We start from the raw sequence: 22,406 nt of genomic DNA, 5'->3' as shown, positions 1-22,406 counted from the left end.
ACTTTTGGGTTGTGGCCCACAGGTTGAGAAATACTGCTTTAGCAAACCCAAAAGTACAAATTGTTGAGGGACACAGCAGCAAAGTCACCAAACTGAGAGTTTTGCCCATTAATTTTCCAAATCACTGAAAGTCTGCTTCTAGATTTAAGGTGGCAGAAGGCACAGGAGCAGCTGCAGAGCTGATCTGCCACAGCATGCAACTGTTTCTCCCCAGCAGCCTCCCTCTTCCTCTGTTCTGACAGGTGCAGCTCAGAAACGGGAACAGAGCCACAACATACTGCTCCGACTGGTGGTCATGTCCCACATGAACTTTTGCAAATACCCCTAAAAGTGTGTCCCAATCTGCAGCTTGGTAACCAACATCCTTTGCAAGGGGAAAGATGCCACTATCCTACCGTCGTGCTCGAGCCTCAAACCAAACTGGCATTGCCTATTGCTCTTGAGAAATCAGCGGAAGAAGAGTTTGCAGAATTAGGCAGGAAACAGGCATGTGGGGGCAGAGATGAAAGGAATGAAATCGCCTGCTGGTGCAGCTGTGTTAAACAGAGGTCTGTAATACAGACCTCAAAATGTACTTTTGCTACTATAGCTTGTTTTACTCTTTAGGGATTGGTGTCCACTGTACTGATAAGAAAGCATAGCTCTGTTGGTATAGCTGCAACTACACTTAAGAGCATTCTGCCAATGTAATACAGCAGCATGTTCTTACAACAGCAAGGTACTCCTAGAACAGTCTTTATCAAAAGGGAAACTGAACATCACCTTTAATTTTTAGAAACTAAGAGCACAAAAAGGAAGAAATTCAGTCACCTGAAACATTTATTAACCAACAAATACCCATCTAACCTAAAAACGCCTCAGCCCAGGATGTACTCCAAGGTAAATATGTATATGCCAAGTTCCAAAGTTCAACTATTTGGACTTCTGTGTACAAAAAAAAAAAAAAAAAAAAACCCAGTTCTTCTCTTTCCTCCAACAACACACTTCCCCATCTCATCCACTTCATGTAGCTCAAATAAAACAAGTGAACGGACTTTACCTGATTCAGGCATACAATACTTCGGATCTCTACCGCCTCCCCACTGCCCCACCCCACACACAAAGGTAGTTTTTTTAACTTGATTATTCACACAGGTTTATAATCTAAGCTACTCATTCACTACCAAGCAAGTGCCACATATATCAGGTTAAAGTGCGCACTGTGCATTATGTCAGTCTTTACAGCACATTTCAAAGAGTTGTGAGCACAGGACTTCTCTTCTGGAAATGGAAGGGAGAGTAAGTCAACTTGTAAAACATACCAGTTAAAATGGAAAAGAAATGGAAGGGAACCAAACACACACAAATGTTTGCCTGAAGCGTTTTTAGCCTGCTATTATTACAGACTGAATAAGATTCATAGCTGTCAAATCAAACGGCTTCAAATATTAAGACTCCTGAGAACATCCTGGTTAAAAATATCCAGTATTATGTAAGCAATAATATTTGCTTCTTACCTTTAACTAGTTAAGTTTGCTGATTCAAGATTGAAGGTAAGTGGTAGATATAGAAATAGCAAGTAAATCCCAAGATCTTGCTCTGCCTTGAACCTGGATTGGTGCGTATGAAAGTTAATGCTAATGGATGAACAGAAACAGAAGTCACAGAATTAGTTTGTTTGGTATTTCAAGATAATACACAAAATGGATGGTACCAAAGTGAGAAAACCCTGCTACAAAATCTTATAAACCTGCTGAAAACATTTACTATTATTACAGAATCCTGCTATGTTAACAGACTCACCGTAGCCAATTGTGAGTGCCAGTGCATTAAAAAAAAGTGTGTGTATATATATGTTCTGAACCATTTAGAAAAAACTAAAAATTCACTTTTCATCTAGTCACAAAAGCAGGCAGAATTTCAGCATTCCCCCCTCCTCCTCTTTAAATTCCCTTTGCATAGAAACAAACAGAGCTTCAGGAAAACCACCTCCTCATTACATTGCCCCCTCCCGGAACACAGCAACTAGAGCGTGACTAGTCACCTGGAGCGGCATCCCTGAAACCTTAAACCAGGGGTGGGCTGAATGCAGCCTGCCAAGCCATTCTATCCTGCCTTCAAGGCCCCTAAAAAAAATATAGAAAATTAATATTTATCTGCCCCTCACTGCCTGTCATGCGGCCCTTGATAGCTTGCCAAAACTCAATAAGCAGCCCTCCACCCAAAATAATTGCCTGCCCCTGCCTTAAACTAAGCTTAAATGCACCCCACCAGTTTCACCAAGCTATTCAGAACTATGAAACTGTTCAATACATTATTCTTCTTAAAAGGAAAGTGTGCTTAGCTCAGACTGGACCATAAAGCCCAGCAGAACTTAAGAGAAGACCTGCAATTCAGCTAGTAGACCAAAGTAGCAAAGAGAAACTACTTAGCAACCAGTAGGAAGGAGTTTAAAAATGTTCTCCCCTCCCTACAGCTCAGAATCACTTTAGTGACTCATTTAAATTGTTAACTGGGAATAGTATTATCTCATTACAATTATAGTCACTATGATGATATAATGTGCCATATTGGGTTAATGCACAAATAACCCAAGACAATTCAAACTAGATACCCATAAGGACGCTGTGCCCAGAAACTCTCCAAATACCAGTTCCCCCTCCTCCATCCCGCCACAATTTTTTTACTTGTTTTTTAAATTACTTAGCTATCATGGTTACAAGCAAAACCTCAAATGTTAGTAGAGCATAGCAGGTGCCAAACTGAGTCTGCAGAGAGCTTAAAACAGCAGCTCTGATATATCAACTGCCTCATTCACATCGGCAAGGATTTGATGTTCAAGAACTAAGGCACATGTTAAGATATAAAGAGGGAGGGTTACATATTTACGGAGTTCACTGACAGTGTAGTGATGCTGATGCCACAAATTTGACACTTGGGACATGCAATCAATCCCAATCATCAAAACCCCCCACAGAAGTAAAGGATGTATAGTAGCAAAACTACCAAATGAGCTCACCTATGTGCACAACCCAGCCCCATGAAACCATGCATGCCATTTGCACAGCTTTAGAATGAGGTGCTCCTTTCAATGTTTCCCAAGAGGTATGAGAACACACTGCATACATTATGTACAGTCGTAGAAAGCTTAACAAAAAAATTGTACTAACACAAAACACACATACACACTCTTCAAGAAAATAGGCCCCCCGAGGTCAGCAACTAACCAGAAGCACATTAGGAAACAGAAGAAGAAAAATCACCTTTTAGAAGTGAATCAATGTTTTTTGGCTTTTACAGATGCAGGTTGTAGCCATATGGCTTTTAGGGTATTTTTGTCTCAGTCCACTCTCTTGCTATTGATTTTTTTAAATTTTAAAAAGGAATTATACACAGGAGACTTATTAGACATGTATTACTACAAAGCGGAAAAAAAAATGAACACACTACTATCCTCCTAAAGTCACGACACCATGAAGTGGCAAGGAATAAAACAATTGTGCCCTGCATTTAACTGAAAGTTCACTACCTTTTAAGAATAAAAAAGGTCTCATCTATATTTTTCCCCTATATTATCAAACCAGGCCTCCTAACTTCCATCTTTTTCAGTAAGACTTTAAGCCGCAAGTGATCACATACGTATGCAAATGCAGGTTCCTTCCAAATGGGGCAGGAGGCACAACACACCACCTTCTGTTAATTTGGTTCAAGGGATCCACATTTGTCATTTAAAAAAAATTGAGCTGCTATAGCAATTTGGACCTGAAGTACTAACATGTGAAGAGGTCATGATGCTCTGAAGAGCCTTTTTAAATACTGTTTAAAATGCTTTACACAAAAATATTTGGGGGTTTATGTTCTCCCTGGTTTTTATTTTATATATTAAAATATTCAAAACAGTCCCACATTTTGGCTTAAATATTAGCTGTTCAGCAATTGTCTAATATATAGTCGCAATTAAATTCACAAGCTGCTAAAAACAGAAGACAACTGCCAGATATTGGGAGTCTCTGGATCATCACTTTGGCTAGTACTCAATGCTGTCAATTCAGAAGCTTGCAGCAGCCATTTGGAAAACTATGGCAATTTGGTTTGAAACAGACAGATGTTTTTACAGTAAAGACAGACAATCAGTCATTCTGAGTATATGACGACCTTATCTGGGCTAGGAAAAGGGATTCCCTCCTAAAGAAAACTGGTTATCTACTATTTTAAGTTGTGCTGTTGAAAACCTGCTAGCACATAGACAGACAGATTTTAATATCTTTAAAATTGTTTTGGTTCATCATGATCAACACAGGTAACTGGGGAGGGGGGGAAGCAGAGAGGGAGAAAAGGGGAACGCTTCTCTTGTCCTCATCCCTTTGACCAGAAAAGGCAAAAGTAACCTTTTCAGCCCAATTCCTGCCACCACCACCCTGACCAAGCTACATAAACAGTAAGAAGTAGTTTACCTTAAGAGTCAAGGCTTTCTTTATAAGCCTTCCATTTGTTGTAACAATGCTGTTCCTATACAGTCACTTCACTAGAGACTTCACCAGTACTGGAACCCAGTATAAAGAGAATTAAGAACTAGCAGCTTTATATCACAAACTTGTCCCAGAACCAGCAGCAGCTGCAAGAATGAAAAAATCCACTTGCAATCACTGTCAAGGAAATTTTAGCCAATTTTTCTACACCTGCCATTTTGAAAAGGAGAGAGTTATAAAATTACATTTCCTTCCAACTCTTGCACAACTCCACTTACTGTAACTAGCTACACCATTAAAATCCAAGTAAAAAATTCCTGACACTGTACCAAGGGAAATGAGACATACAAAATGCATGCTAGTACCATGTAGTACACATTTCTTATTAGCTCTCCTTCAGAATGTCTTAACTTTCTCTTGGTTTAGGGAATTTGTAACTCATGCAAATAATAGCCTGGTATGGTACAAAGATCTTATCACTTATTCATATTCCTAGAATTCTGAATGCTTATAGTAGTGAAATTAATGAGAGATTTAAAGTGCAGAGATCCACTGACACCTTTACAATCTTAATTAAAAACTAAACAAAACTATTTTGTTAGATCAGGGCTTATACACAAATTAGAGTTATACAAAAAGATACTGGTAAAAAAGCAAGAGAAACAAGCTCTAAAGAACACTGGGGGAAAAAAAACTGACAGCTTCTCTTCAGGAGATCCTCTTTTCTTTTACAGCTCTGAACTGTAAGGCAAGGCAAATGTTTGCCACTTCCATGTGAAAACACAGCGCAAACAGCTGTTTTCTAGATTCAGCTTCTGCCAAGATCATATTGTGAAGCCTAGCTGCAGTGGCAACACATTAGCCACTAGGAGTCCCTACATAATGACAACAATGCCTACTGAGCTACTGCAACCTGTTCTCCTAAGCTTCTCAGCTGACAATCATAAAACCCATTCTTACCTACTTTTGTCATCATGTGCTTATTATTAAGTGTTAAATGCAGACTGCAAATTCAGGCTAACTTATTTCACTTTTTTCTTCTCCAGTCTATACTCCAATGTGTTGGAACCCATCTTCAGTTTGGTTACACCTGCCTAAATTCCAACCCCATCTACTTAAAATTGGTGAAATAATCCAAACTGACCAGTCAAGAAATCAAAATAATTTGCTGCTTAAGAACTGGGGACAGGGGTGTTAACAGCAACCCCTAATAATGCTATTTGTTCGTCTTTTTGGACACCACTGCAATGTATTTGAATAAATTTCAACCGTTTGAGATGAGAGCTTTGTTTTAAGATAGCCTTCTCATGCAAGATCTTAACATCTACTGAAGGCATTAGAAGATGATTACATACCGTTTGAAAAGAAAGGTGGAACATATTTTGATGCAAATCAAATTCATTAACTGAGCTTTGTTCTGCAGGGACTGTGGAGTGGCAGCAAAAACAATCATAAGCCATTAGACTTCTTAACAGTAAGGATTTATCATAAGCTACATTTTAACACCGTAGTGAACAGTAAGAGGCTTGTACTTACTCATTTGTAATATTTTCTTTCACACGTACCTGTAAAAAACACTCACGTGTTGTTTTGAGAAAGGAGCACAGTAAAAAGTGAGAGATGAACAATTTTAGGCTTCTCTAAATGGGAAAAAACATCTCTCTCTCAAAATAAAAATTAATTAAATTAAAAAAAAAAAAAAATCAAGCAAGCTTAACCATTAAGCCCCAGAGACAATTCAACTGCCTGAAGGAAGTCAAATTTTCACCCTCATCTAGGGAAGGCCTTTGGAAACTGGCAATTAAGTTACCAGAAAACCTACAGAAAAAAACTATTTGAAAGCAAGAACCCACAAGCCAAGTCAACAAACATAAAGGACAAGTTTCTACAACTGACAGTCCTAAATATTGATAGCAACTGCTGTTTGAGACAGGCAAAAATTTAAGCTGAAGGACCTCCCTAACTAGAAACACTACCACAAGACAAATTTCCTCACATGAAAGCTGAGTTTACACAACGTGAATCCCTTTCACACTTATAAAGCTACATAAGCTAAAGAAAACAGTATTAAACAGTAAACCAATGAGTATGCTAGTAAGGGGGGGGGGGGGGGAGAAAATTTATGCATATACTAACTAGCACATTCAAGACTTATCAGTTACCCTGAAGACTAAAGTTATTAAAATCTCTACTGCAGACAAGATCAACCATCTTGCAGGAACCAAACACATAGGAATTCAGAAGACTTACTACGGTGGGAAACATCAGTTCAAGTATAGCTACAAAAGGATTTTGAAAGAAGAAATAAACCTTTTTGTCAAACCTCAGTGTTAGCATAACAAAATTCCACATGGTTTCAAAATGATTTGCAATTAATCTACCTTATATTGTTGCCGATGCTGCTTCCATACAGAGCTGCTTAATTTGATAAACTCATGTTGTTAGGGAAATGCTAGAAAGTGATGTTAAGTTTCTTTTGTTCTACAGCTCATGAAAAAGAAAAAAAAACAGTAAGCTACAGAAAGGTTCAGAGCCTGACTGAAATCCCCCATTGCTAACATACTACCTTCAGAAGATCAAGGACAAGTCTAAATAGGTTGAGAGATTCTGGACCTCTTAACTACAACACAAAATGGTATAGAGTCTAACTGAAGCTGCTGTTCAGATTTCAAAGATGTCAAAGTCTTTCCCCTTCCATTTAACTGTAGGTAGTCAAAACAGATCCCAATTATTTAATAGGCTATCTTGCCATTTGCTGAACTATTTTTTTACTAAACTAACATCAATGATTTGAGAGGAGAAAGGGGCAGAGAGGAAAGGGGGAACAAAGGAGGGGATGGTGGGCATTACAAGCTTTGTTGATTTTTTTTTTTTATACAAGTAGTAATTTAGCACTAGGGAACAGGATTCTAAGCCATAACAATAGACACAACTGACAGGACAGACAGACTACACACAAGATGTGTCAAAAAATTCCTCTCATCTAGCCATGAATACCAGCTGCTGAAGAGAAAAATATTCATGACCAATTAGTAAACCGTGTAAAGGAAGTCTTCTGTGAAGAAGCCAAATATTTTTGGCAAAGTTCCAACTTAAGACAATATAGAACATGCACTTCAATAAATCTTGATAATCCCATCTATGCCTTATGTTATTCTGTGTTGATTTGTTTTAAAACAAATATATATATATATATATATATATATATATATATATATATATATATATATATATATATATATGGGTGTATGCATGTATACCAGAGGTGCATATATATTTAGTTTCATCCCCAAAAGAGCAACACAATTTCTGCATACTACGTAACACTAAAGGACAGAAAAAGATACTTTAAGTAAATTTGAGAAATGCCACAGCTATTTTGTTGTCTTATCAAGTTTACTACATAAACCAAGATGGCAGAACAGAATCACCCTGTTTATCAGAATGAGGTTACATTCAATATTAAAGGAATAAAATTTTGACAAATGAGGTAGCCATGTAGTTTGGCAGAACAGAGAACTCTGGACATCAACACTACAAAATATCATAGGACAAATAAGTTAGGATTTATATATTTTTAAGTGGATTTGATTTATAAGGATAGTAAAAACACCAAGTTAAATTAAATTTAAAAATAAATGCTTTTAAAAAAATAGGGATAAATGCCCTCATGCCTGAGGAGATAAATCAGGCACTAAAAGTCACCATAGCTCAGGGGAAAGTAGTCCGCAACAAATAACTGCCTACAGTGTTTCTTGCACCTCACTACCTCTACTTGGCACTACCAGACAGGATGCTGACTAAATGAACACCCAGTCTGATCCAATAGTGCCACTCCTACATCAATTTCTCTATTGGAAGCTTCCTCTCAGACATCCAAAATACTGAACAACTTTGTCTTTGCAAATAATCCAATTTTAAGTTTTTCTTTGGTGCCAAGCCACCAACCCCCTTAATATGATTCATTTCTCTAAACGTAGAGGTGTGGGAGTGGTTGAAGAGTAATGAGTCAAAGTTGCAATGATCTGTACTGGTGAAATTGTGCCTCCACAAATTTAATCAGTTAATGGGCAAATAGAAGAAACATATCAGCTTCTCTATTCAGTTCAAAAGTAAAGATAACCCTACAGGACCTAATTCACATTGACTCCTGACAGCTTAGCCAAACAGACAGCAAACAGTTAACAAGGGTCAAAGAAGAGCAAAGCTAAGGCACTTTTCTCCACAGGGTGGAGTGCTGAAACAATCCAAGGAAATGAGTGCCCCAAATTTGCACATACAAAAAAACTAGGACTCTTGGTTCTTAAATGATACCTTTTATTAGACCAACTGGGAAATCTTTAGACCAACTGCAAATTTTCAGAATCAAAGTCCCTTCATCAGGCTCTGGGAAAAGTACAGATGGTACAAGATGATAAAAAGTCCCCTTCCCCTACCTGCAGTCCATTTGTACTTTTGCAAAATGCACAGACTTAAGATTTAAAGTGAAGAGAACCTACTTCAATTTGCATCCTTACAAAGCAGTTTGTTTTGAAGCAGGCTATTCCAAATGTACAAGATATTCCGGGTTGCTTTAAATTAAAAGGCAAGACAAACTGTGCACAAAAATATATGCTACCAAAGGATTCAAGCAAGGCTTCTTTCATCAGAGGAAAAAAAATGCACACTTCTGACTGAAGAAATTTAGGCCAGAGGAACATGGGTCAAGCTGGGGCCAGGTAAGAAGAGGCCCATGTTGTGAAAAGAGTAGCTAGCAGAAAACTGGTTGCCAGAAATACAAACCAGGTCAAGAGAGAGAACACAGGAGAGGAAAAAAAGAAAAAGAAGAGTAATTAGGATAGAAGAGTTGACTGGAAAGAGTTTAAGCACTCCAGTCAAGTCCAAACCACGCTACCTGTCACAAGAGGCATCATCCTAACTTCATGAAATGGACAGAGGGGAGGAAGAAGAGACAAAGGAAATTACAGCAATAAGGAAAGAAGAGAAGGTAAAGCCAATCAAGCTCATAAGCAGCCCCAGATAAGGTACAAGGTTGGCTAAACAGGAACCAAAAAGTTCAGGCGAGATCTAAAAAACTTTGAGGAGGAAGCGAAAGATGCACCTCTTAACCATTTCCGCCTTTTTCCAAGAGCACTGACAGTATTTTATCCTACCCCCACCCCCCTCCACCTGCCCGCCCTCTCCTTCCCTTGCCATCTTTGTTGAGCCTGTACCCTTGGTCTTTCTTCCTGGCCCGATCAGAATCCCTAATGGCCTCCAATCCAACCCTGCCCTCATTTGAAAACCCAGATTTCAGAGAGCCCAAACCAAAGTTCTTGAACCTCCACACAACAGCTGCTCTTCTCCTTCAAGCCAAAAGGCATCCAAGTCACCTTCCTCCAGTCAGCCGTTAACTTCTAACCAGCATGTATCTACAGACTTCACCAGCCCAGCTTCGTTTCACAGCAATGTAAGCAGATAAACCTCGCTCCTGGCAAGCGCACCACGAGCAACTGCAACTGTGGCCTTCTAAAGCCACGGCCAGCACTGAGGTGTGCTTAGACCTACCCAGGGACCTTGTTACACATTAATTTTGGGTGGCTCCTGGAGCTACTAACCCTATGGATTATCCTCAGGTGAACACCTTTAAGTGGCTTAAAGCACCTTTAAGTGGCTGTGCAGCTCAAAGTTGTTACACCTTAATTTTGGGTAAATCCTGGAGCTCTTAACCCCTGGATTGTCCTCAGGCGAACACCTGTAAGTGGCTTAAAGCATGCCACCGGGCTCAAAGTTACACCACTGCAGGGCAGAATTATCTCTGGGGCCACCCAACCCAGCTCCAGCTCCATTACAGTGTGGCTGCTCCCACGGTGCGACTACAAACCCTCCACATAACAGGAAACAAACCTCACCTTGGCTCCTGCCAACACCTCCCTCCCCTGCCTGAAGAGGAGACAAAGAACTTGCTGGGGGGGGGAGTCGCTCCCCCAGGTGCATCCCCTAATAAGCAGCAGGGCTGGCTGCTCCCAGGTAAAGCAGCAGTTGAGTGCAGGGAGAGGAAAGACTTCAGAAGACGTCGTACTTTAAAACAAACAAAAACAAAAAAAAAGAAAAGAAAGAGCCGTGCACCCGGGAAGCTGCAGAGAGGGCCCCACGGGGCTGCTGCAAGTGCTTCCAGGCCCGCAAAAGCGCGGGCTCCCGCACACTGCGTGCCACCCCCGTGCAGCGCGACCGCTCCCAGGAGCCCCGCGCAGCCGAGCAAGTTGGCGGCCAGGGCCGGAGCGCCCAGCCCGCGATGCGGCACCGGCGTCCGCAGCTCCCCTCGTGCAACGAGCCCGCGCGAGGGCTGCAGCCCGGCCCAGCGGGGACTCACTTTGCACCTGCTGCTGCTGCTGCTGGTGACGGCGCCCGCTCCCGCCGCTGCAGGAACCGGCAGCGGCTGTGGCGGGAAAAAAAAAAAAAAAAAGACACCCCCAGCCCCACGCCCCTCGGGCCGGCTTGAGTGACACCTGGGGCCGGCCAGTCAGCGAGGGCCGTAGGGGGCGGGAAAGCGCCTTCCCCTCGCAGCCTGCGCTGGCACGCGGGGCTCGCGCTGCTTCTTCTCCTGGCGCGTGTCCCCCATGCCACTTGCGCTGCTGTCGCCGCCGCCGCCCACAGCTCGGCGTGTGCAGGGTGGCTTGCGCGCGCAGAGCAACTAGGCGCGCAGTAGTCCCGGGGTAGCTGCAAGCGGGGCTACTCCCCCCCAAGTTCCCAGTTGTGTATTATGAGGCGCCTAGCAGCTCTGGGTGCTGGGCCCCCACGTGCGTGCACTTAGGCGCGCATTCCCGCCCGCACTGGGCTGGCCATGAGGCGGCCCGAGCATTGCTGTGAGACCCCAGGGTGCGTCCTCCTCCGCCGGGGCAGAGGCGGGGAAGGGGGTGATTTGCTGCCCTCCTTTGCACCCCCTGGCCGGGAGACCCGCGGCGCCTGCCGCCCAGCCTCCCATGAAACACGGGAGCCAGAGCGGCCTACACAAGCCTCCGTGAAACGGCTCCGTTTGGCCGGGAACTTGGTGCCTTTCCAGCCAAGGGGCCCGCAAGTGGACTCGGGGTAGGGCCCTGGCTAAGATGCCGATACCTCGCAGGGCGATGCCAGTCCCTCACCGGGTTGTAGGGAGCAAAAAAGAAAATGCGCTCTCTCTACATTGGCTTGCAATGATCCCGGGGGGTTACTGATGATGACTGTGTCTACAACAATGGCCTGGGGAGAAGGCAGGGAAGGGATTGGATTATAGCATCCCAGTCAGGTCACTCAGAAGATTGGTCCAAACACACACACACACAATTTTAGGCATTCCAGAAACATGCACCTCACCCACCCTCACTCTTAGGCATGTCCAGAAACATTCACACACCCAGCACACACTCCCTCAGGCTTAGGCATGTCCAGAAACAAACACACACACACTATCTACCCTCAGTCTTGTCATGTCCAAAAATATCCCCCAACACACACGCACACCTTTAGTCTTAGGCTTGTCCAGAAGCCAGACACACACTCACCTCACCCACCCTCAATCTTAGTTAGGCATGTCCAGAAACACACATACACACACCATCTACCTTCAATCTTAGTTATGTCCAAAAATACCCAACACACACACACACACACACACACACACACACTCTGTTAGGTATGTCCAGAAACCAGAAACACAGACATCTACACACCTACCTCACCCACTCTCAATCTCAGACATACCCCAAAATGCAGAAACACACATACCCTCAATCTTAGGCATGTCCAAAAACATATACACCCAACACACACTCACAGTCTTAGGCATGTCCAGAAACACACACATACCCCACCCATCCTTAATCTTAAACATAATCACACACCCTTAGCCAGATCCAGAAGCACCCACTCAATCTTAGGCATGTCCAAAAACACACCCCACCCTCAATCTTAAACATGTCCAGAAACACACACACACCCCTTCCTCAGTCTTAGGCAAGTCCACGCCGTTCACCCCACAGAAAGTCGTCAGCTGCGCTTTCTGCACGGAGAAACCCAGCAAGGACACGGCCCTCCACCTCTCAGTGAAACAGTCTTGTTGAATAGGGCTGCTGAATACTCCCGTCTACAGCTGCTTTCATTCAACGCCCCCCCCTCCCCCCCCCCAAGCTGAATGCTCATTCTTTAAAGGAACCTGTTCGAGATGGGCAGAATCATTATCATCAGCATTATTAATAATAGTAATAACAATAACAGTAATAATAATCCTTTAGTGAAGATAGAGGGGAGTGTAACTGGAAGGGGCTGGCCATGTCCTCCTCCTCAACAAAAAAAAAAAAAAGCAGCTAAGTGCAAGAACTAAAGGGTTTAATATTCCTTTCACCCTCTCAACAATAAAGCTAGCTCTGCAACGTGTAATTATTAGTTAAAATATACAGTCTCAACACGAGTTTCGCTACCAATACTTGGAAACAGAATGAAGGAACGTGTCCAACTACCAATTTGCCACAGTTGTATAGCTCTCGTATTCATTCTTTTCAGATGTGAAATAGGTGGGTACATAGCAACGTGCTGGGCATAAATTAAACAACAATGGCAGTGCTTGGGTCCAGTCTTTGATGGAGCACACGCCGCAGCGCCTACATCGAGGAGCTCTCCAATGCCACCTAATCCAGGTTCCGTATGGAAAAAGGAGGTTGCAAAGCGGTCCTGGCTTAACCCTCCCCCCTTCCCCCCTTTTAAAAACCCAGCTAACCCCCCTCTCCTTTCGCTCCTGCACGAAATGCAAACTTCTCCCGTGGAAGATCCAGCAGCATCCTAGAGATCTCCCCTCCTCCGTGCCATAAAAAAAGAAGGTCGCTTGATCCTCAACACCGAGAAGTTAAAATGAAGCACCCCAAACCAGCCAGGGATGATCTGGACCAGGAACGCCTCGCATCCTCAACCATTTTTTTTCTCTAGCTTGACAATAGCTAAGGGGAGGGAAGAAGGGGCTCGGATCGCCGGGATGGCTCCGTGCAGTTACGGAGACCAGGCTATTTTTCAGCGATGGATGCAGCCGCCACATTAGGACCAAGGACAGGGATTGCAATAGACCTAGCTACCCTCGCCCAGCCTCACGGACGAGAAAATGCAAAAGGCAAGAAAATGCCTTTCTGTTGCCTGCACACGAAGCATTTTGCCGCTTTTCCAGAACAAAGGGAATTGTGTATCCTGCCTGCAGACGGAATTCCTCCCCAGTAGGTTTCCCATTCCCCCTAGCAGGTGCAGAATAAAGTCTGTCCCTTCTGCATGGCAGCAATCAACTTCCCCACACTGGACCTTGCATAGCCAGTTTTGACAGCTATTTCCCCCCATCTAATTCCCCAGGCTACCCGACCTTGCTACAGCCAACTGCAACTCATTGTGTAGCCGTGGCACACATACCACCTCGGCTCCTCGCAGCATCTACCAAATGCTGTTGGGCTAATGCAATTAAAGACTTGGGATCTTATCCCGTCTAATCTGCAAACGCGGCATGATCTCTTCAAAGCCATCCTCATTCATTCATTGGCATGATTTGGTGAGGTTGGGGGGACACACCTTCACATGCTTTAAGGAGTTAGGCAGGTCTTCCGATCTGAAGAACTTTAGCATATGCTAGCACTTGGCTAACAATATCTCTAGTGGCAGCTTGACAATAGCTCAAGAAGGGGATCAGATACTTTCCTGGATGCTAGCACAACCTCGCCTCACCCAGGGCATGCCCCTCCAGCCCCTTGATCGCAACATCACCATGCCTCTTAAGCCTGCCCAAGATTTGCACGTCCCACCGCCTGGCTTAACACACAAACACGGCGCAACATAAACACAGCAAACTTAACCGGAGCCCTGCATGCACCCCGAACTGCCCTGCATTGCACGGAAAGCCACGCCAGCGCCAGGAAAAAGGAATAAAAAACCGCAACTTACCTTCCGCTCTTCAGCTTAAAAAAAAAGTAACGGTGCCGTCCTCCCAAGAAAGAGGGCTAAAGCAGCAGAGTGGCTACTTCTCTCAAGGCAACACACACAACCTCAACTGTGTACAGTTGGACACGGAAGCCAAGATGCCAAGAAAAAGCAAGATGCTTTACCCCCCCCCACCCACCCCCCAGCAATCCAAAGTGGGGGGAATAAAAAAAGGGGAGAAAAATCAGGAAAAAGGAAAAGGTAAGAAAAGTGGGACAGGACTAGCCTCCTCCTCGTGCAACACAACTCCCCCCAAAAAGGAGGGGGGAGGGGGGAAGAGAAATCAAGGCAGGAACAAAGAAAAGAAGGGATAGAAGGAGGTGATAAAAAAGACAGTGCCTCTGTCTGTCTCTCTGTCTCTGCCTCCCTGCCTGCCTCCTCCTGTCTGTTTTAGTGGCTCGCTACAGAAGTGAGCTGCTGCATCGCTAAGTGGGAGCAGAAACCAGGGGGGAAGGACGTCTTAAAAGGGAGGTGGACTGGATCACAGATTTATAGCAACCGTATCACCCAGCGCTCCTCCGCTTCCGCACCGGGGCGTGCGCGTGTGTGTCTGCAGCCGTGCCCGGCGCCCACCTATCCCGGCCGCCACGCGCGGAAGTATACGCCGAATCCTGCCACAACCAAACATGCTCGCGGATCGCTCTCCCCCCGCCATTGGCCCGCTGGCGCTCGCTCGGCACCGCCCCGGCCCCAGCGCCGGGCGGGATTGGCCGCCGGCGGTGCCAATCCGGTTCGCTCAATGGAGTCCCGTTTCAGGGTGCGTTGCAGCGAGAGGTACCACACTCCCAAGGCTGGGGCAATCCGAGAGAAGAAGACAAGGGCTGCGGAGGGGTGGCTGATGCAGCCCCGATCCTCCGGGAAACCTCTTGCCCGAGCAAGACTGGCCGTTGCCCAGTGCCTGCCGCATCTTTTGCACCGTTCTTCATATTAAAAGCTCTACCTTGTATGCCTGCATCATGTCAGCTCGCTCTCCACCTGGGAGGGAGGGAGCGGGGCACATCCGCTGACGTCTTGCATCTCTGTTTTAACTACTTTCCAGTGCTCCGTGATGGGCAAGAGTGTGTCAAGGAGGTGGTGGTTGGGCGGGGGGCGGTTAATGCACTGCATTTAGTGCTTAAGAGCAACCCTTGCAAAGGCAAGAATAGGCAGCAACGCTATTAGGACACAGTGTGGCTCAGTGATTTGCAGCATGCCACGGGAGAGGAGAGCTGCACGATTGCCTCCTATCCAGAGAGCCTTTAATTTGCAGTTTCCTCGGCAGGATTAGCTGTCCGGAATTACAAAAAAGAATCAGGATTGACCTGGATCACATCCTTTCCCCTGTCTTCCAAGAAGCTTATCCCACTGACCAATTATTATAACAATTTCCCCTCTGAACGGGAAGACTCATACTCCAGAGATTTCCAGGCACAGACATCTAGCTGCCCATTGGGGGGGGGGGGGAAGGGGGGCTGAAAGATGCTTTTACTCAGTACGTGACACTTTCCTCTCCAGGAGACCAGGGTTGTGTAGGAGCGCTGTATGGCATGAAAGCAACACTTCTCCAACAGACGTGCCTTTTGATGGCTGGCACTGCTGGTCCTTTATTGCACTTGAACTTATTTTCTGTTTACAACCCGAAATGTTTTGGAAAAACTTTGTTGTTCCTTTTCTCCTGCCAGAACAGGCAAAGGTTAAACAATACATTTGCAATACAAAGCACTTACGCCCTTTGGAAAAGAAAATCCTTTAGGTGCTTATTTAGTGCATCCTGGTATTTGCATGCGTCCTAGTAAAAAAATAAATGAAGGAAAAGAAGCACTTGATTTGGAAGAGAGGTGTAAAGGAAATGAGTGTTCCTTGAGAGTGTCCTTGAGTGATGAATAGAATGGGAGAGAAAACCTATTTGTTGAACTGCCACTGGGTCCATATAACCCCTTTATCCTGACGATGTGGCAATAACTGAGTAATACGCTGGGCCTGATATTGTACCATGCAAACCCATTCCCATCTCAAATGTCGTTGACACCTTTCTGGAACACAAAGCTTTTAGCTGAGCTGGGGTTTAATTTACAGTGTGTCGCCAACTTCTTGAACTGGTCGGACTCCGAGAAAGGAGAATAACTCCCCCGGTGAGCAAGTAGCGAAGTAGAAGTATTGAAACAGTCATCTAAGAACTGAACAGAGCTGAGAAGGGGAGTGATCACTGTTATAAATCCCTGCCTAACAAGGCTGCTCTTACAATAGTCCTATTTAAGTGATGCCCATTTAGACACAGTTGGGAGAAGTGTATGCATAAATTATGTTTCCAGTAGTTTAAGTTATTATTCTATAATGTCCCATGGGTTTTCAATGTTTTTCATCCCACATCTATCTGAGCTTTTTTTTCTAATTATGGCATCATTTGCCCTCCCCCCATACGACTGTTTTACATGTCTTCTAATGATGACAAAATTAAAACGTGACTGATGATGCTATTTAGACTGTGATTCTATACTACACACGTACCACGATTTGAGTACGCCTGTGGAAGTCCTCTTTTAAAGCAAGGTAATTATTTGTGGCTGATCGGATTTTGCAATGTGAAGAAGAGAAGCTAAAAAGAACAGATAAGCAAAACTTACCCATACTGTATTTCAGTCTTAGACAAAACACAATGTAGTTACTTGCTACTTTTGTTGCTATAGTCCGGTTTATGGAGAATGATTTTCAGCAATTAAAACCAGTTCTCAACAGAATGTCAGCAGTGTGTAAGAAACAAATAAATAAATAAATAAATAAATCCAAGAAATCCCAGAGCAGAGTTCCTGCTTTGACAGTCCCTTTTGACATATCTATTTATCACATCAATAAACAGCTGTTCCTAAACTAAAAGCAGTTTGAAAGAGAAACCCAAAACGTATGAGATACGAGACTAGAAATGTGGCTTTTCTAACTTCTTTTTTTTTTTTTTTGCAGAGAATTAAATGGATCCGCTGCGAGCAGGTGCCCAAAACACGTCTGTTACTCGGGGTCCGATCAGAAAACTCTTTTTAAACAAAAGAACAATACCTCTTCTGTAATTGGTGCTCAGGGTATTATTTTTATGGGGTAAAATCCATAACTTTGTAAACTCACTTTGGATACCCTACCCGGTACCTCCCTACCGATAATGCATGCAGCTTTGTTGATACATTGTACTAAGTGAAATTAAGCAGAAAAATAGCTATCAAAGCGCCTGTCTTGTTATTGGCCCTTCCCGCCTCTGATTCGTCTTTCAGGCTCCTCTGTAGTAGGCAGCGACAGCAGAAAGAGAAGGAAATGTTCATAGCGCCTACCACTATCCCTTCTTTCCCGGGAAATAAATACTTCCCCCCAAATAGGTACACATCTAAAACTAGCCCCTACAATATTGCAAAGCAGTGCCCTTTTGGAAGCCGGTCCCCTTTGTGCATTGTCTTTGGGTTGGGCAGGGCACGAAACTAAAACCCGCGCGTTTCTTCATCAGCCTTTGAATACTTGAAAACCAAAAGGACCCTCTTAACCCTGGGAGTCATTGTTTTCGAAACTGCCTAAAATATCTTCACCCATACCCTGGAATTAAGAAGGGAGGTAATTTATTCTTGATTTAAGAAGAAATAGGAAGTGTGTTTTTTCAGCCTTTAACTTGAAAAAAAAAAGATACTCCCAGTTTAACAGCTAATTTAAGGGGGGGGAAACCCCTCTTAATCCTAACTGACCGGTAAATATCGACTCCACTTCAGCAGCTGGGGATCTGATGGGAACTAAAATCAAAGTTGCAAAGAGCTTGATACTAACGGACTCCAGTCATTGCAAGCCCGAGCTGTCTGCTAGACCCGGCGCAGGATGTAGGACCATGGACAGAGACACGCAGCCCCGCCTGGGAGGTTTGCACTGAGCCCTGCCTTACCACGGCAGCCTCTTGCAAAATATCCTCTCCGGGGCAAGCGACAGAGCACGTCCAATAATACAGGGGAAGATCGCCGCTTTAGAGTTAAGCAAACTTTCTGTTAGAAGCTTTCTGTTTTTACAGCCACGGTAAAGAGCATCGCATTAAATGAGAACCGCCTACCCCCAAGCAAAAAAATCTTGTTCTCTTGAAGGTACTTATTATCTCAAACAAATAGTTCCTAGTTAGTGTTGTTCATGTGTGAAATTGTAAGCTGGTAATCATGCATTGGGGGAGGGGGGGAGTCCTTCATTTGAAAGGGCCCTCTTTAGGGTGTGTTTACTATGCAAGCTTAGATTTGCTCCTCTTAAAACACAAAAGGATCATAAGCACAAAGCCTTCAAAGCAGACTCAGAAAAATACCTGGACAGGTTTTGCACTTTAAATGTGTGGGATTTTTGTTTCTGGTTTTTGCCTAACCCTGTTAGGAATAAAAAGACCTGTAAAACGTCTGAATTCACATTCACAGACACACTGGAACTGAGGTTGCTATACCTCTCCTCCAGTCTGTCAGCAACAATGCCTTAATACCAATAAAAGCTGTCTTGCAGAGAGGTGGGTTTTGAGGGTCACAATGCTGGGGTTGTTTTTGGTTTAGTGGAGAGGGGGTGAAGGTGTAGCCTAAAGGTTCAGTTTCCTTTACACAAGCTAACAGCAATCCCTCGGCTTTCGGCAGGGAATGAGGAGGAGTCCTCATACAGATAAATAAGAAGGAGTGATTTAAGGAAACTGTCTGTTTCTGTGTATCCCTGTGCCCTTGCTCAATTTCTACACTGAGCTGGGAAGGGGCAGCTCTCTGATGCACTACAGGTGTTGCCTGGGCAGCTTCTTTTCCTGAAGATCTGTGTTTCCAGTGGTGTGTAAGACATGTTTAATTTTAAAATAATAAGACCGTGCATACCAGCCAGTCAATCAGCTCCATCGACCCTTTTTGTGCTCGGATCAAACGTTTGCACAACAGAGAAAGTGACAGCACTAGGGCACAGTAACAAAGCCATAGTTTGTACCAAAAGAAGACTGAGGCCCAGAGAGACACGGCAGCTAGAGAAACAGCTGTCTTATCAGCACACTGCAGAGATGGAGATGGCTCAAGAGGTCCTCAACAGATAATCGCTTGAATAGGTTTGCAATGCGCCAAACTTCACGCTTGATAAGACCAACCCAATGTAGAAAGCAGCACAGATCCAGCTCCATTCTATTTTATCTGTGCTGTAAATTAAGAAATTGAAATTCAGGTGGTACAGGCAGCAGGTTGCTGATAGACCACTAAAGTAAACTGTCATTAGAATGCTTTCAGCAGAGAGAAATGGGATTCTGTAAGTGGATGCTGATATAATAATAATAATAATAAACCCTGGTGAAACCTGAGAATGGGTGGATCTGTCTCAGCTTTGTCAGCATTGTGACATACATCATGTGAGTCACTGAAAATACTCTGTATTATGTGCCAGGTTTCAAAACTGAGTTTATCACAAAAGACAAAGTTCCAATTTAAATTGTGGAGTTTATTTTAATTCCCCCTGATTTGCTTGGCAGGAACACACATGCAATATGATTTTAAATGGCAACAGCCCTCAGCCCTACTCTGACCATACAAACTCATACTCTAGGGGGCAACAGGAAAAACAAAAACATGCTTACCAACATAGATTAAACAAAACCCATTGCTGAAGTGAAATTTAGAATGACTTGCTTGACCCAAGAACAACCAGCTATAGTTCATGCTAAGTCACTTTATGTAAGCATCAAATCCTATTCTAATGGTTGTGTTTTGATTGACTACTGTCATCACAGTGGAATAGCATTTCTCCTCCTTTTTCCATCAGGAACACCTATTTTGAACCAGGCTTAGCTTTGATTTTTTAAAAAGAAATGAAAGCTTTATAAAAGATTAAATTAAAATGATGTACTGAGAGCACACAACCATCATTTGCACAACATTTTTCAGAAGGTACAGATGACAACATTCACTTGGCTATTTGCGACTTAATGCCCCAAAGGGATGAGTAGACATTTGCCAGCTCACAAGCCATTATCTTACCTAATAATATCCATTTAAGGCAACTTTCCATTTCCCAGCCTCCTGGGATAACATTTTAAAACTTAGTTTAGTTTTTATTTCTTTACAAAAATAAGCTGTTGGATACATGTCTGAGTTTAATTAATTGGCAACAGAACAATAAAGGCCTCTGTTTCCCAGGCTTACCAGCTGGAAGGGGTATGCTGTTTATATTGTAACAAGGGGTACCCACATAAATTTGACTTGGGCCTGTTATAAATGCCACATAGCAGGCATGCATATGCTGGCAGAAGGAAAGGAATGAAAGGTTATGGAGTCCATTCATTTCTTTCTTCTTTCAACAGAAATACTTTCTTTGAACCAAAGGGAGAAGCAGCACTTTTGAGGGGAAGCAGGAAAGAGGGGAGTAAGGAGTGCCTTACCACCTTACTTCTATGCTCCAGTTTGTTGAAAAGTATATACATAGTACTACTTAAAAATATGCTGACTACATAAATGATAAGCAATCAGGAAGTCAAAGATTTGAAGTGCTTAGAAGGGAAGAAGGAACAAGGACAGTGTCAATATCCTTCACGAGGATCTGTTGGTATTTTTGTGCGTGTCAGACCTGCTATTTCTTGCAGTAAGTCTGTACCAAGGGCAAAAAAATACTTTATCTTTAGATAAATTTTTGAGTCCCACAGAAAAATAATCTCTGCCAGGGTTGATACATTAGAATTCACTGAGGGGGTGAACGCCATCAGAATAAAAAAAACCATCTCCACTCAGACCTTTTAGTATGGTGAATATGCAAATAGATCGCACAATAGTATTTTCTCCATTAGAGCCCTGCATGGAGATAGGGAGAAGCAATTTTGCCCAAAGAGAGAAAACAAACCACAAATTTACTTGCTATTTAAAATAATACACATTTTCCCATCCAAAAATAATAGTCCCTTTAGGATCCACCCTGAATTATCTCAAATGATGTCAAGACTTGTAGTATTTGGTTAAATTGCAGTTTCATCATACTGAGAGACTTCTACAGGGGAAAAAGGATGTCTACCAACCTACTGTAATTAGTGCATTTTCTCATGGTATTATAGGAATATGATTTAACTGATAGATTTAACTTTTGCAAAAGTACCAGTGTGTGTTATATATCCATTTGTTGAGGGAAAAGCACACATTACACTAAGGTAGCTTTTTTCCTTTGCCATCATTTTTCTTGCTGACAGTGTAGTGCAGTAAAATAGTGGCTATTGCTATTTTATTGAAAAATGTCCCTGTAAATTCTAGAATGTTAGTATACTACGTAATTAGATGATCTTCAGATAATCAGATCACATGCACACTAGATGGAATTTTTTTGACCTTGTGTAGATCATGTCTTTAAATGCATTCCAAATCATTTTAGGTTGAATCCTTTTGTTTTTATTCAATTAAGATGATAATATGCATCTAGCTTGCAATTAGGAGACATAATCAAGGTATGCATACTATTATGTATTAATGTGGATGATGTGTGAGAGTTTTGGAGGTGCATTCAAGTATCACTTCCTTCTAGTGCAAACAGAGTACTTTTTTTTTTTCTGTAATACTAGCTTGGTATGAGAGGGAAAGAAAAACAGGATCCCCCTTATTGTAGGGGGGGCATGTTATTTGACATTAATTCTTTCTCCCCAAGCCAAATCGTTTTTCCCAGGTTTCTTCTGGGATTTTCTCATTCTCATGTTTTCACATGATGCCCAACATTTCAGATACAATAGAATTATACTTTACTGATGACTCATTGTAGTGATCAGTTATATAAAATTATCTTTAGTGCTGATTGGTGTTATATTGGCCTTTCACTTATGTTGACCTCTGGATTCATGGTTCTAAGGATTAGATGGGAACAAATTTCTCAGATTTTCTTTTCAGAAAAGAATTTCATATTTTTGCATGACAATCCTTTCCTTGATGACAGAGGCATAACAAGGCATCTGGGTGCCTAGGGCAGTGGGATGTATGGGGAGATGCCTGGGGACAGTCATGCTGCCATGCCCTTGCAACAATTGTGTGGCAC

General features: G+C 43.1%; 1 protein-coding gene across 17 annotated transcripts in view; it reads right to left on the bottom strand.

Moving 5' to 3' along the window:
* Positions 1-22,406, bottom strand: part of ELAVL2 (ELAV like RNA binding protein 2) — a 165,424-nt gene that overhangs the window by 120,274 nt on the left and 22,744 nt on the right. For 2 of the 17 annotated variants that reach the window (XM_059724648.1, XM_059724649.1), the window contains exons 1-2: positions 2,024-2,371; positions 1,497-1,616 (exon numbers count right to left, since the gene is read on the bottom strand). The exons of 8 other annotated variants lie outside the window; for them this stretch is intronic. The gene's annotated coding sequence lies outside the window, so the exon portion shown is untranslated. Of the gene's footprint in view, positions 1-1,496; positions 1,617-2,023; positions 2,372-4,433; positions 4,572-10,339; positions 10,510-10,800; positions 10,869-14,375; positions 14,975-22,406 lie in introns of those variants that run through there. 7 more of the 17 variants (XM_019490818.2, XM_019490822.2, XM_059724653.1 and 4 more) reach the window with 6 other exon arrangements.

The sequence above is a fragment of the Alligator mississippiensis genome, chromosome 3 (assembly GCF_030867095.1).
Source record: "Alligator mississippiensis isolate rAllMis1 chromosome 3, rAllMis1, whole genome shotgun sequence".
NCBI classification, from domain to species: Eukaryota; Metazoa; Chordata; order Crocodylia; family Alligatoridae; genus Alligator; species Alligator mississippiensis.
Note: the sequence above shows the minus strand (reverse complement) of the source record. Positions and strands in the feature narration are given on the sequence as shown.